Here is an 11,792-nt window from a genome sequence, read left to right as displayed (position 1 = left end):
GTTGCTGAGGATCTTGCTAAGTTGCTGAGGCTGGCTTTGAATTTACAATCCTTCTGCCCCAGCCTCCAAAATTACTGAGATTACAGGTGTGCACCCTGTGCCTGGCTTTCATTTTTTAATTTTTATTTTGAGACAAGGTCTTGCTAAATTGTCTAGGCTGGCCTCAAACTTTAGATCTTCCTGTCTCAGTCTCCTGAGTAGCTAAGGTTACAGGTTGAGTGCAAAAATTAAGCCCAACTCTGATATATGTGCTTTCACTTGTATATTCATAAAGAAATTCTAGAATAATACATAAGGTACCTACAACAGGGATTCTTTTGGTACTCTGGGTCTGAGCCAGTGGGATTCAGGAGTGGGAAATGTTTACTGAACCTGTTTATATTTTAAAGTGTTTGAACCCTGAAAACGCATTGTCTATTTTTAAATGTGGGGGGAAATATGTTTAAATTGGCTATTATGGGCTCCTTTGAAATTGTTAACAGTGCACAGTGAAGTAGCTGGACACATATCTACAGGGGCTCACCGCTGAGGTGAGTATATATGTAGTTTTCTGCTTTGGAATCAGAAAACCTCTATATGCTGAGTTCAAATATTGGCTATGGCCTTGGGCAAATTCCTTAACCACACCCATGAGAATACCAACCTCAAGGGGTTGTCATTGAATTAGGGAGATGATGTTATATAGGTTTTAGATCAGGGCCTGGCATGCCTTTTCATATCTTCTGAGAGTTGGCACCTGTTCCTCCCTTCTCCCAAAGGCATTGGTACCCGTTTCCCTTCCAAGTACAAGGTAGTAGTTTGTTTACATGTCTGATCCTTGTATAGACAAACACCATATCTTGCTCATCTGGGCTACCTGCTCCCCACCCAGAACCATTGCCCAGCATATAGTAAGCTGTAGTGGGCACGTAATAAATGTGTATTCATTTATCCAGTGTAGATCTATTGAGCACCTATCATTTTGCTGAGTGCTCTCTTGCTGCTGAGCCTTGAAAAGACCTGTGGCTCTTGTTGACAGCTTAGAAGAAGAGAAAAACATTATATATATATATATATATATATATATATATATATATATATATATTTTTTTTTTTTTTTTGTACGGGACATTGAACCCAGGGGCACTTAACCACTAGCCCCCTTTTTAAAAAATTTTAATTAGGGATGGGGTCTCACTGAGTTGCTTAGGGCCTCGTTAATTTGCTGAGGCTGGCTTTGAAGCCACAATCCTCCTGAGCTGCTGGGATTACAGGTGTCTGCCACAGCGCCAACTAGACAGATACCTAATTACAGTGGGATGAGTGAAAAGGATAGTATATAGCACAACGAGCTAGGTGTGAAGATGCATGCCTATAATCCCAGCATTTCAGGAGGCTGAGGCAGGAGGATAGTAAATCAAAGCCAGCCTCAGCAACTTAATGAGGTCCTTAGTAACTTTGCAAGACCATGTCAACAAAATACAATGAGACTATGAAGAGTCTCTCTTAGGAAGTGGCATTTATATGTGTGTATATCTAAGTATGTTTGTACTGGGATAGAACCCAGGGGTACTTTATCACTGAGCTACATTTCCAGCCCTTTTAAAAAATTATTATTATTATTATTATTTTAATTAAGAGGTCTCACTAAATTACTGAGGCCAACCTCAAACTTGAGGTCCTCCTGCCTCAGCCTCCTGAGTCACTGGGTTTATAGGTATGTTTAACCACACCTGGAAGGAAGTGGCTTCTAAAATGAGAACTGAAGCCTAGTGTGGTGGTGAAGCAACTTCAATAGCCCTGAAGGCAGACTTGATAAAACTTGTTAACACTGGTGGACTTGGTAAGAACAAATGGTTTCTAAGAAGGGTTTAAGATAGGAGAAAGAAATTGATTAGATGTGAATTTCTTAAAATCTTTCTAGCTACCCTAGAAACAACATTAGTAGACTTTTGTCATGTCTATGGATAAGTGTTAAATGAATGAGTAAATGAACCCCAATCAATTCATCAACAATTATCTTCAAGTGCACTATAATACAATGTCCTTTTTGGCACATTCTTTTGTGTTTTCCTGAGACAATATATCATTTTTATTTATTTTTTCATGGGGGTACTGGGGATTGAACCCAGGGACACTTTACCACTGAGCTACATCCCCAGCCTTTTATTTTTTATTTTGAGACAGGTTCTCACTTAGTTGCTGAGGCTGCCCTTCAACTTGCTATCCTCCTGCTTCAGCCTTCCTAATGGCTGGGATGCTGGCATGCACTAACATGTCCAGCTCCTCTTTACTTTAGATCTAGGAAGTCGCAGACATTTTCAGCTCCAGATTAGTAACCATTTTTAAGATGTTTACAGATTGATCCTATTACCTTTCAATATAATTTTACTCTAGAAGATCTTCAAATCTTAAAACTCTTTCGTGGGTGGGCTACACAGTCTTCATTCCACCCAGGGCACCAGCCATACCACCACTCTCTGCTCAAACATCCCAGTTACTGCTGAGGAGACACCTCAAGGAACATTCCCAAACAATAAACAAGTAAGTAGTTCTGGCAAAGGAGCAAAGCAAATAGGGACTGAGGAACATCAGAGTAAAGCCAGCTTTCATCTTAATTAGTGTGATTTCTACAGTATTTGCCTTAAGCATCTAGAAATTGATTTAGGTAACATTTCACAAAGTGCTATCCTTACAATTATAATAACATCAGGGAATCAAATGGATCAATCCCATCCATTTGGCCAAAGTTAACAGAATTCAAATGATATACCAACAGATTCTGGTTTTCTTACCACACGAAAAGTAACAGTACAAATAAATGGTTTAAAACTCTGGAATTATTTTTATTCTGTTCTTAATCTTACAAAGAATTGACATTATTGCTAACATCATCAAGATAATAAAGTAATAAAGTTCTGAATCTCTATTTAGAAAGTTATAACTTCATGAGGAAATACCTTTTGTTTTTCCTTCTTGTGGCAATCTAAGAAAAGGAAGAAGTCATTGCCATATAATATAATTAGTGCTGTAGATATCAAACATGGTGCTGCAAGCTATCTAAACGAATACAAATTCTAAAGAAAACAGTCAAGACTGTAAATGTCTTCTTGAAAAACATTTCTTCACCAAAGGTCTGTAAACATCCAAAAATGAGTCCCTGCATGCTGGAATCTCTTGTAGAGTGGCTTGATGAAGTTGATAATCACCCTGGGTGACAAAATTGTTCTTTGACTGTGAGGGATAGCTATTTGATAATTATTTAGAACTTGAATTTTTGGTTTTGTAGTCAAGGAAAACATTGCATTTTGTGAAGTAATTAACATAACTATTATCTGAAAACTAGTTTGTCATGGGTACTATTTGTCAGTGAAACAAAAGATGAATCCTGACAGCAGTGTGCCTTTGGATGCCTGAGAGTGCCTGGTACCATGAACTGTACATACACATTCAGAAAACACCTAGTGACTCGAAAACAACAAGAGGAAGCAGCAGGGTTGGGGATGTGGCTCAAGCGGTAGCGCGCTCGCCTGGCATGCGTGCGGCCCGGGTTCGATCCTCAGCACCACATACCAACAAAGATGTTGTGTCCGCCGAGAACTAGAAAATAAATATTAAAAATTCTCTCTCTCTCTCTCTCTCTCTCTCTCTCTCTCTCTTTAAAAAAAAAAAAAAAGAGGAAGCAGCAGCTCTTTGCTTCCTGGCTGCCAAGAGGTGAGCAGCTCCTCTGCTACACTTCCCCACCACTGCACTTCAGGCCCAAAGACAACCAGGCCAAGCAACCATGAACTGAAACCTTTGAAACAGTGAGTCAAAAACAAACCTTTATTTCTTATAAGATGACTATCTCAAGTATTTTGTCACAGTGAGGGAAAACTGACTAACACAATAAAATTCTAGTATCATTTTAATCAGTGCACATTTCAAGCTCAAGTTTAAAATTTTTCTGACAGAGAAACAGATTTTGGAAAGAGTTAGATAAATATTTTTCATCTGTAGTCCTGTGTTTCTTTTTTGTTTGTTTGTTTTTTGTTTAGTACTGTGGATTGAACCCAGGGGTCCTTTACCACTGAGCTACAGACCCAGCACTTTTGATTTTTCAGTTTTGATACAGGATTTTGCTAAGTTGCTTAGGGCCTCTAAAGTGCCCAGGCTAGCCTGAAACCTGCAATCCTCCTGCCTCAGCCTCCCAACTTGCTGGAATTGCAGGTATGTGCCACTACATCTGGCCGGTTGCATGCTGTAATGTGGCACTGACTTCACAAAATAAATCAAATCTCAAAGACAGTTTAAAAAAATAGTTGGTCATTTGGGTTGACTGGCCAAGAACAGATTAAGGAAATGTTTCAAGAAACATGTCACCACAATGAGCTTAGAGAATTCTTCAATGGACTGCTTCAGAGGAGAAAGGTGGGAGGTCAGAGTGTCCACCTTGTGTGTGCAGTTTTCTTAATTTTCTTTGGCTTAAAATATGCAGCATGTCAAAAGGCCATGTTTTGGGATATCTGGTGCTGATGCTGAGTCCTACTGTGTGTTGTATTGTACTATTGGTGTAGGGTGGATAGGGGTGGGCTGTCTCCAGACAGTGTGGACATGCTTTCTGATGGTTGTTTGGGAAAAGATAAGAAGGAGAATCTCTCTCTCTCTCTCTCTCTCTCTCTCTCTCTCTCTATATATATATATATATATATATATATATATATATATATATATTTTTTTTTTTTTTTTTTTTTTTTTTTTTTTTTTTTGGTGGTGGTGGTGGTGCTGGGGATATTGAACTCAGCGCCTTGTGAATGCTAGGCAGGCACTCTATCAACTGAGCTATATCCCCAGCCCCAGAAAGGAGATCATAAAAAAAAGGAGGAGGAAGAGGAAGAGAATTGGATGTCTACAAGTAGCAGGCACTTTGATACATACTTTATAGGCATAACAGGTGTTAACTACTGGTTCTCACAATGACCCTGTGAAGTAGCTCTCTTGCTGTTATCTTCACTTTGCAGATGGGGGGACTGGGCTAGACAGGGCAAGTAACTTATCTGTACTCGGTCACAGAACTAAAAAGTAGGAGATTTGGGATGAAAAAATTAGACTCACTCACCCAAGGGCATTCTACCACTGAGCTACATCCCCACCGCCCCCCCTTTTAATATTTACTTTTTAGTTGCCTGGCACATGCTGGGGGAGTGCTGTACTGCTGAGCCACAACCCAGCCCCAGCCCTAGCCCTTTTTTTTTTTTTTTTTTTTGTAGTTTGAAACACAGTCTCACTAAGTTGCAAAAGGCTGGCCTTGAATTTGAGGTCCTCCTGCCTCAGCCTCCCGAGTCACTAGGATTATAGGTATGTGACACTGGGCCCAGCTCAAAATAGACATTTATCTCTAGAGTTTTTAATCACTATGCTGTTGCTTAAATGTGGGATGACTAAAGCTGAGTTTTTCAAGCAGTATGTCATAGTCCATCATTTTCTTTAGTCTTTTAAAAAAAATAGCAAAGAACAGAATAGAATGGAACAGAACATATCAGAGTGAATTACAGTAAAGGTAAGTCGTGTTTCATAGAACTGCTGTCCTGTTTCAGGTATTTACGTATAGATGAGGAAATGTGAATGGAGTGTAAATTCAATTCTTTTGGGTTGACATAAATCACTTATGGCCCTGCTAACTTGCTGAAGTAGGCCTGGAATTTACTATCGTTCTGCCTCAGCTTCCTGAGTCCTATGTCATTGTGCTAGCCTGTTTTATATTTTTGGTGGTGCTGGGGATTGAACCCAGGGCCTTATGTGTGCAAGGCAAGCACTCTACTAACTGATCTATATTGCCAGCACTCTCCCCCCTTTTTTAAAACAAGCAGGAGAGGGCTGGGGATGTGGCTCAAGTGGTAGCGTGCTCGCCTGGCATGCGTGTGGCCCAGGTTCGATCCTCAGCACCACATACAAACAAAGATGCTGTGTCCGCCAAATACTGAAAAATAAATATTAAAGTTCTCTCTCTCTCTCCCTCTTTCTCACTCTCTCTCACTCTTTCTTTAAAAAAATAAAAAAATAAAACAAGCAGGAGTTTATTAGGAAGGGTGAGAAATGTAGATAACATGCAGTACAGGCACTGCACAGTCACCAGAGAGGATGATCATAGCTTGAGATCTTCTATGATAAAGAAGCTTTCTTTCAATTAAATTAAAATTTTGGGTGGAGTTCAAACTATTTTCATCTTTGATCCTTTTTGGTCCTTTCAATATTTTCAGGAAATACAATTGAGTTGATTTATTTTTAGGTTTAATTTTGCAAGCAAAATAAGATTACTATATTTTCCCTCTGGCAAATTAATTCTGTTATGTTTATATGTGTGACAATCAGGTTGTTTGCTACTGTGTGGTAGATTATTTTCATGTTTTGAAAAATAGTTTGTTTCTTTCCTAGTTTACCACCAAGAATTATGCAAATAAAAATGAATTTGTTTTCATGACTTTGCTTCTTATTTCATGTATGATTAATTGCAATCGTGTTGAAATTTTTTTTTCTTTTTGGTGGTATTGGGGATTGAACCCAGAGGTTCATGCATGCTAGGCAAGTGCTCTACCACAGAGCTATATCATCAACCCTCTATAGATTGAAACTGTCTCCTTAAGTGGACCAGTCTGGCCTTGAATTTGCAATCCTCCTGCCTCAGCCTCCCAAATAGCTGGAATGACAGGTGTGATCCACTATGCCCAACCTGAAGTATTTTTTGACAGGATATTAAACTTGGAATTTTTAAGCTTTTGTCATCACTTCTTTGATTTTGGATTAAGTAAAGGTTGATAAATGATTTGAACCATTCATTATGTAGGCTAAATGTGTTTATAATGTTAACTGTTAAGATTATTGCTGATTCCAATGGGTTATTGATTAACTATAATGACCTCCTCTACCGTATCTGATATGTCCATTTGTGAGTTGGCACAGTCTATAATTTCAAGAATCATAGTTCAATATTTTATGATTCAAAATAAGATTTGTAGGCTGGGCACAGTAGCTCACACCTGTAATCCCAGCAGCTCGGCAGGCTGAGGTAGGAGGATGGTGAGTTCAAAGCCAGTCTCAGCAATGGTGAGGTGCTTAGCAACTCAATGAGACCCTGTCTCTAAAAAAAAATGCAAAATAGGGCTGGGGATGTGGCTCAGTGGTCAAGCACTGAGTTCAATTCCCGGTACCCCTCTCCCCCCCAAAAAAGGAAAATAAGATTTCTAGAAAGAACCTAAAAAGTATATCAGATTTTTTCTGTAAAGTAAGCACTGAAAGCCCTTTCTGACATATCTAAGTGACCAGATTTTTCATAATGAATGTAGCATACAATAGCATACAATATATATTTTTACACTGCATTGGACAAAGGTTCTCCATGTAATGTGATTCTAAATGCCTGGTTGCCCACACTTTTTGTATACATTGTTTAAAATGAGATCCCTTTGAGCATTTGCTTTAGAATAAGAATCTAGAGGTTTCCTTTCCTTCAAGGAGTAATGGGAAATTGTACAAATTGATTTTATTTGCCTCTTTTGACAATAATAATACCATATGGGACTCAAAATATTTTATTTAAGTAAATAAGTATTTATTCAAGTATAGAGAAAGCTTCCTTATGCTATGTATTCCCAAAATTTCTAATGAAAAGAAAATTTATTCCAATGACTAGGGAGGCTGAGGCAGCAGGATTATATTTTGATGCCAGCTTCAGCAACTTAATAAAAACTTGTCTCAAAATAAAAATAAACCCAGCAGCTCAGGAAACTGAGGCAGGAGGATCTCAAGTCCAAAACCAGCCTCAGCAAAAGTGAGGCACTAAGCAACTCAGTGAGACCCTGTCTCTAAATAAAATATAAAATATGTGGCTCAGGGCTGGGGCCGTGGCTCAGTGGTAGTGCACTTACCTGGTATGTGTGAGGCATTGGTTCGATTCTCAGCACCACATATAAATAAATAAAAGTAAAGATCTATCAACAACTAAAAAATATATTTTTTAAATGTGGCTCAGTGGTCAAGTACCCCTGAGTTCAATCCATGGTATCCCCCCAAATAAATAGAACTCCTGGGTTCAATACCCTGTGCCCCCCCCAAAAAAAATCCCTCATAACCTTACACTTCTTTATCTCTATCTATATCTATCTACACAGATATTTATTTATTATGGTATTACTACTCAGCCACGTCCCCAGCCCTTTTTATTTTGTGGCAGGTTCTCATTAATTTGCCCAGATTGGCCTTAAATTTTCAATCCTCCTCCCTCAGCCCTAACACTACAAGTTGCTGGGATTACAGGTATGTGCAACCTCACCTAGCCATCTCTTGTAATGTTCAAGAAGACAAGAATACACAGACAATTGTCACTGAGCCAGAAAGGATATTAGAAAACTTCTAGTAGTTTGACCACTTCACAGATGGTGAGGAGCACTGTTTTTTAGAGCTGACCCGGAAGGGGAATCTAGACTTCCTGATTCCAAGCATTTTTCACTGTCCCATTTTGTGATCGATTGATTGATTGATTGCTTTTATTTGTTTGTTTTTGGTATGGAGAATTTAACCCAGGGGAACTTTACCATTGAACTACATCCCCAGCCCTGTTTCATTTTGCTATAGGGTCTTTCTTGCTAAACTGCTGAGGTAAAGCTATCCTCCAATTTGCTATCCTCCTCCTGCCTCAGCTTCCTGAGTTGCTGGGATTACAGGTATGCTCCACCATGCCTGGCTGGTAATGTTAATTATTTTTTAATACTTTTTTAGTTGTAGATGAACACAATATCTTTACTTTTTTTTTTTATGTGGTGCTGGGGATGAAACCCAGTGCCTCATGCATGCTAGGCAAGCGCTCTACCACTGAGCCACAACTCTGGCCCAGTAATGCTAATTTTTAAAAGAATATGGCAACATTTAGAAAAATACTGTTTGATTCTGTGTAATTTTCTTTTTTGGTATAGCTCACTTATCTCTCCATACTGCAGAGCTACTACAGGACCATATATATCCTGTAGGAGCAGAATTTGGAATATAAATGAGGGACTCATACAAGAAAGTATTGTTGTCCCTTGAGCAAACCTTGTATATTTGCTGTATACCAGTCATTTCTACAGTTTAAGTTGTTTGGCTGCAGCTTCAATAACCAAGGAAATTGTGTTATGCACAAGACCTTGGGGATTTCATGTTCACTGGGGCCAATAAAAAGCAAATTGTGTCATGCTTCCTTACCAAGAACTTCATTATGATATTCTGCCAGTTACCTTCTTAGATCTGCCTGTGATTCTGTTTCTTTCTCAAGATTCTTAGGCAGTTTTTCATTGAAACCCTGTTTACTCTGTCCTCCTACTGATTCTTTTCCTTCCGTTCATATTTATCTATCTGCTGTGCTAGGAATTGAACCCAGGGCCTCCCACATGATAGGCAAGCACTCATATTAAACTACCTCCCGTTTAAGTCCCTTTAGTAGTCCTGCTCTCCCTCCTTAGTCCCTCTTTCTCCCAGCTCTCACCCTCACTTCAAAGAAATATGTTTGCAAATCTTTCCCTCCAACTAAAGCTTCCATGCCTGTTTTAGTCAACCTTTTCATTGCTGTGACTAAAAGACCTGACGAACAATTAAAAAAAGAAAAGTTTATATGAGGGCTTACGGTTTCAGAAGTCTCAGTCCACGGACAGCAGGCTACATTTGAGATGAGATTGGTAGAAGGAAGTGGCTCATGTGAAGATCAGCAAGCAGAGACTCCACTCTACACATACAACATATATACCCCAAAGGCATGCACCCAGTCACCCACCTCCTCCTGCCACACCCTACCCCCTTTGGTTTCCATATAGTTAATCCCATCAGGGGGATTAATCCACTGATTGGGTTAAGACTCTCATAACTCAATCCTTTCTCCTCTAAAGCTTCTTGCATTGTCTCACACTTGAGCTTTGGGGGACACCTCACATCCAACACCATAACAATGCCTGAAAGTACTCTTCCCACCCTACACCATTCATCTGCAAGAAAAACTAGAAGGGAAAAATAACATCTGCCCCATCCTCAGTTTTGCTTCCCCTAAGGCAGAGACTAGAAGATGACTCTTAGAAGCTGGCTTTAGGATTGACATTAGTCCTTTGGGGCTTCTCTGGAGAGAACTGCAGTTTGAGATGTGAAAAAGCTTTGGTGGGGAGGGCAGGGAATCCTTGTTTTCTTTTTGGTCTCGGTCTGTGGAAGGGCACTCACATCTCCTATCCTAGGGATTTAGCCTGAGGGGCCAGTTGACCCTGGTGAACTCAGTAACAGAAACAACAGAAATCTGGAAGTCCAAACAGGCTGCAGACTACATTTTCCAAGTACTATGAATAAGTGAACTCTTCTGTTGGAAAGATGATGAGGAGCTGTTTAAATGCTCAACTGGATGAGTGTGGTGATGCAAGCCTGTAATCCTAGTGACTCAGGATGCTGAGGCAGGAGGATCACAAGTTCAAGGGCAGCCTTGCAATTTAGGGAGGCCCCAATTCAAAATAAAAAATAAAAAGGGGGGCTGGGAATATGGCTCAAGTGGTAGCGCGCTCGCCTGGCATGCGTGCGGCCCGGGTTCGATCCTCCAGCACCACATACCAACAAAGATGTTGTGTCTGCCAATAACAAATAAATAAATAAATATTAAAAAAAAAAAAGGGCTGGGGATATAGCTCAGTGGTAGAGTGCCCCTGGGTTTACTGCCTAATTACACACACACACACACACACACACACACACACACACACACGAACACACATAAATAAATAAATAAATGTACATGTCCAACTGTCCCTTGAGGTCCTACAGGCTTATTGAATTCAAGGATTAGGTTTTGTAGTTTTGTATCTTTCTGTAGCATCAGAGCTGACACTACTGTGAGTAAAAATGAATAAATCCTTGTGACACAGATGAATGAAGGATTCCATTGTCTTGCCTCCAGGTTTTCCTAGCCATGACACTGGACACATGAATTCCTTAGAAAACCAAGATTGTTGTGGACCTCCCTGGATTTTGCAAATGCTAGAATAGATTCTGGACTTTGGGAGGCTCTCTGAACCCTGGTCTAATTTCCATGGCCTGGGTTTCTTGGCCTCCTGACTTACTCTCTTCCCAACCAAAAAACTGAGTGGGTGGCACACACTTGTAATCCCAGTGGCTCTGAAGGCTGAAGCAGGAGGATCGAAAGTTCAAAATCAGCCTCAGCAATTTAATGAGACCCTGTTTCAAAATTTTAAAAAATACAAGAAGGGCTGGGGAAGTGGCTTGCCCTCCTGGGTTCAATCCCTGGTACAAAACAAAACAAACAAAACACAAAACCTGAAACCCTTGTCCTTGATAAGGAGATATGCATCCTGGTTATGTAGAAAGAAGTTAGAACTGTTTACACTGGTGTCCTTCATAAAATCCCCTTCTTGCTTCTCTGTAACTTCCTTGAATTGAGCCCACTGGTCTATCGCAAAGATAATGAAGATTGCAAATGGCGCAAGGGTAATTAAGCTGATGATCTTCATCATCTCTCACCTCACTGCCTTTGAAGGCCAGCCCAGCACTGTTTTCTATTTCCTTAGTCTGGTGCACCTGTAGGCTTGTTTTTGTCTCAGTCTCGTGGACAGCATATGGTTCCCACTAAGCTCATGCCTTCCAGCCTGAACTGCACACCCCTTCCAGCCATGGGGCCCATTTGTTCCTGAGTTGCTACATTACTTCAGCTTCAGCTTCACAAACTCTCGCCCACTTTATTAGCTCACCTCATGCTCTCCTTCTCTCTCCAAATTCACTGTAAAACCCTTTGAGGGGAATTCTATTATTACCTATAAA

The sequence above is a fragment of the Urocitellus parryii genome, chromosome 12, assembly GCF_045843805.1.
Source record: "Urocitellus parryii isolate mUroPar1 chromosome 12, mUroPar1.hap1, whole genome shotgun sequence".
NCBI classification, from domain to species: Eukaryota; Metazoa; Chordata; class Mammalia; order Rodentia; family Sciuridae; genus Urocitellus; species Urocitellus parryii.
Note: the sequence above shows the minus strand (reverse complement) of the source record.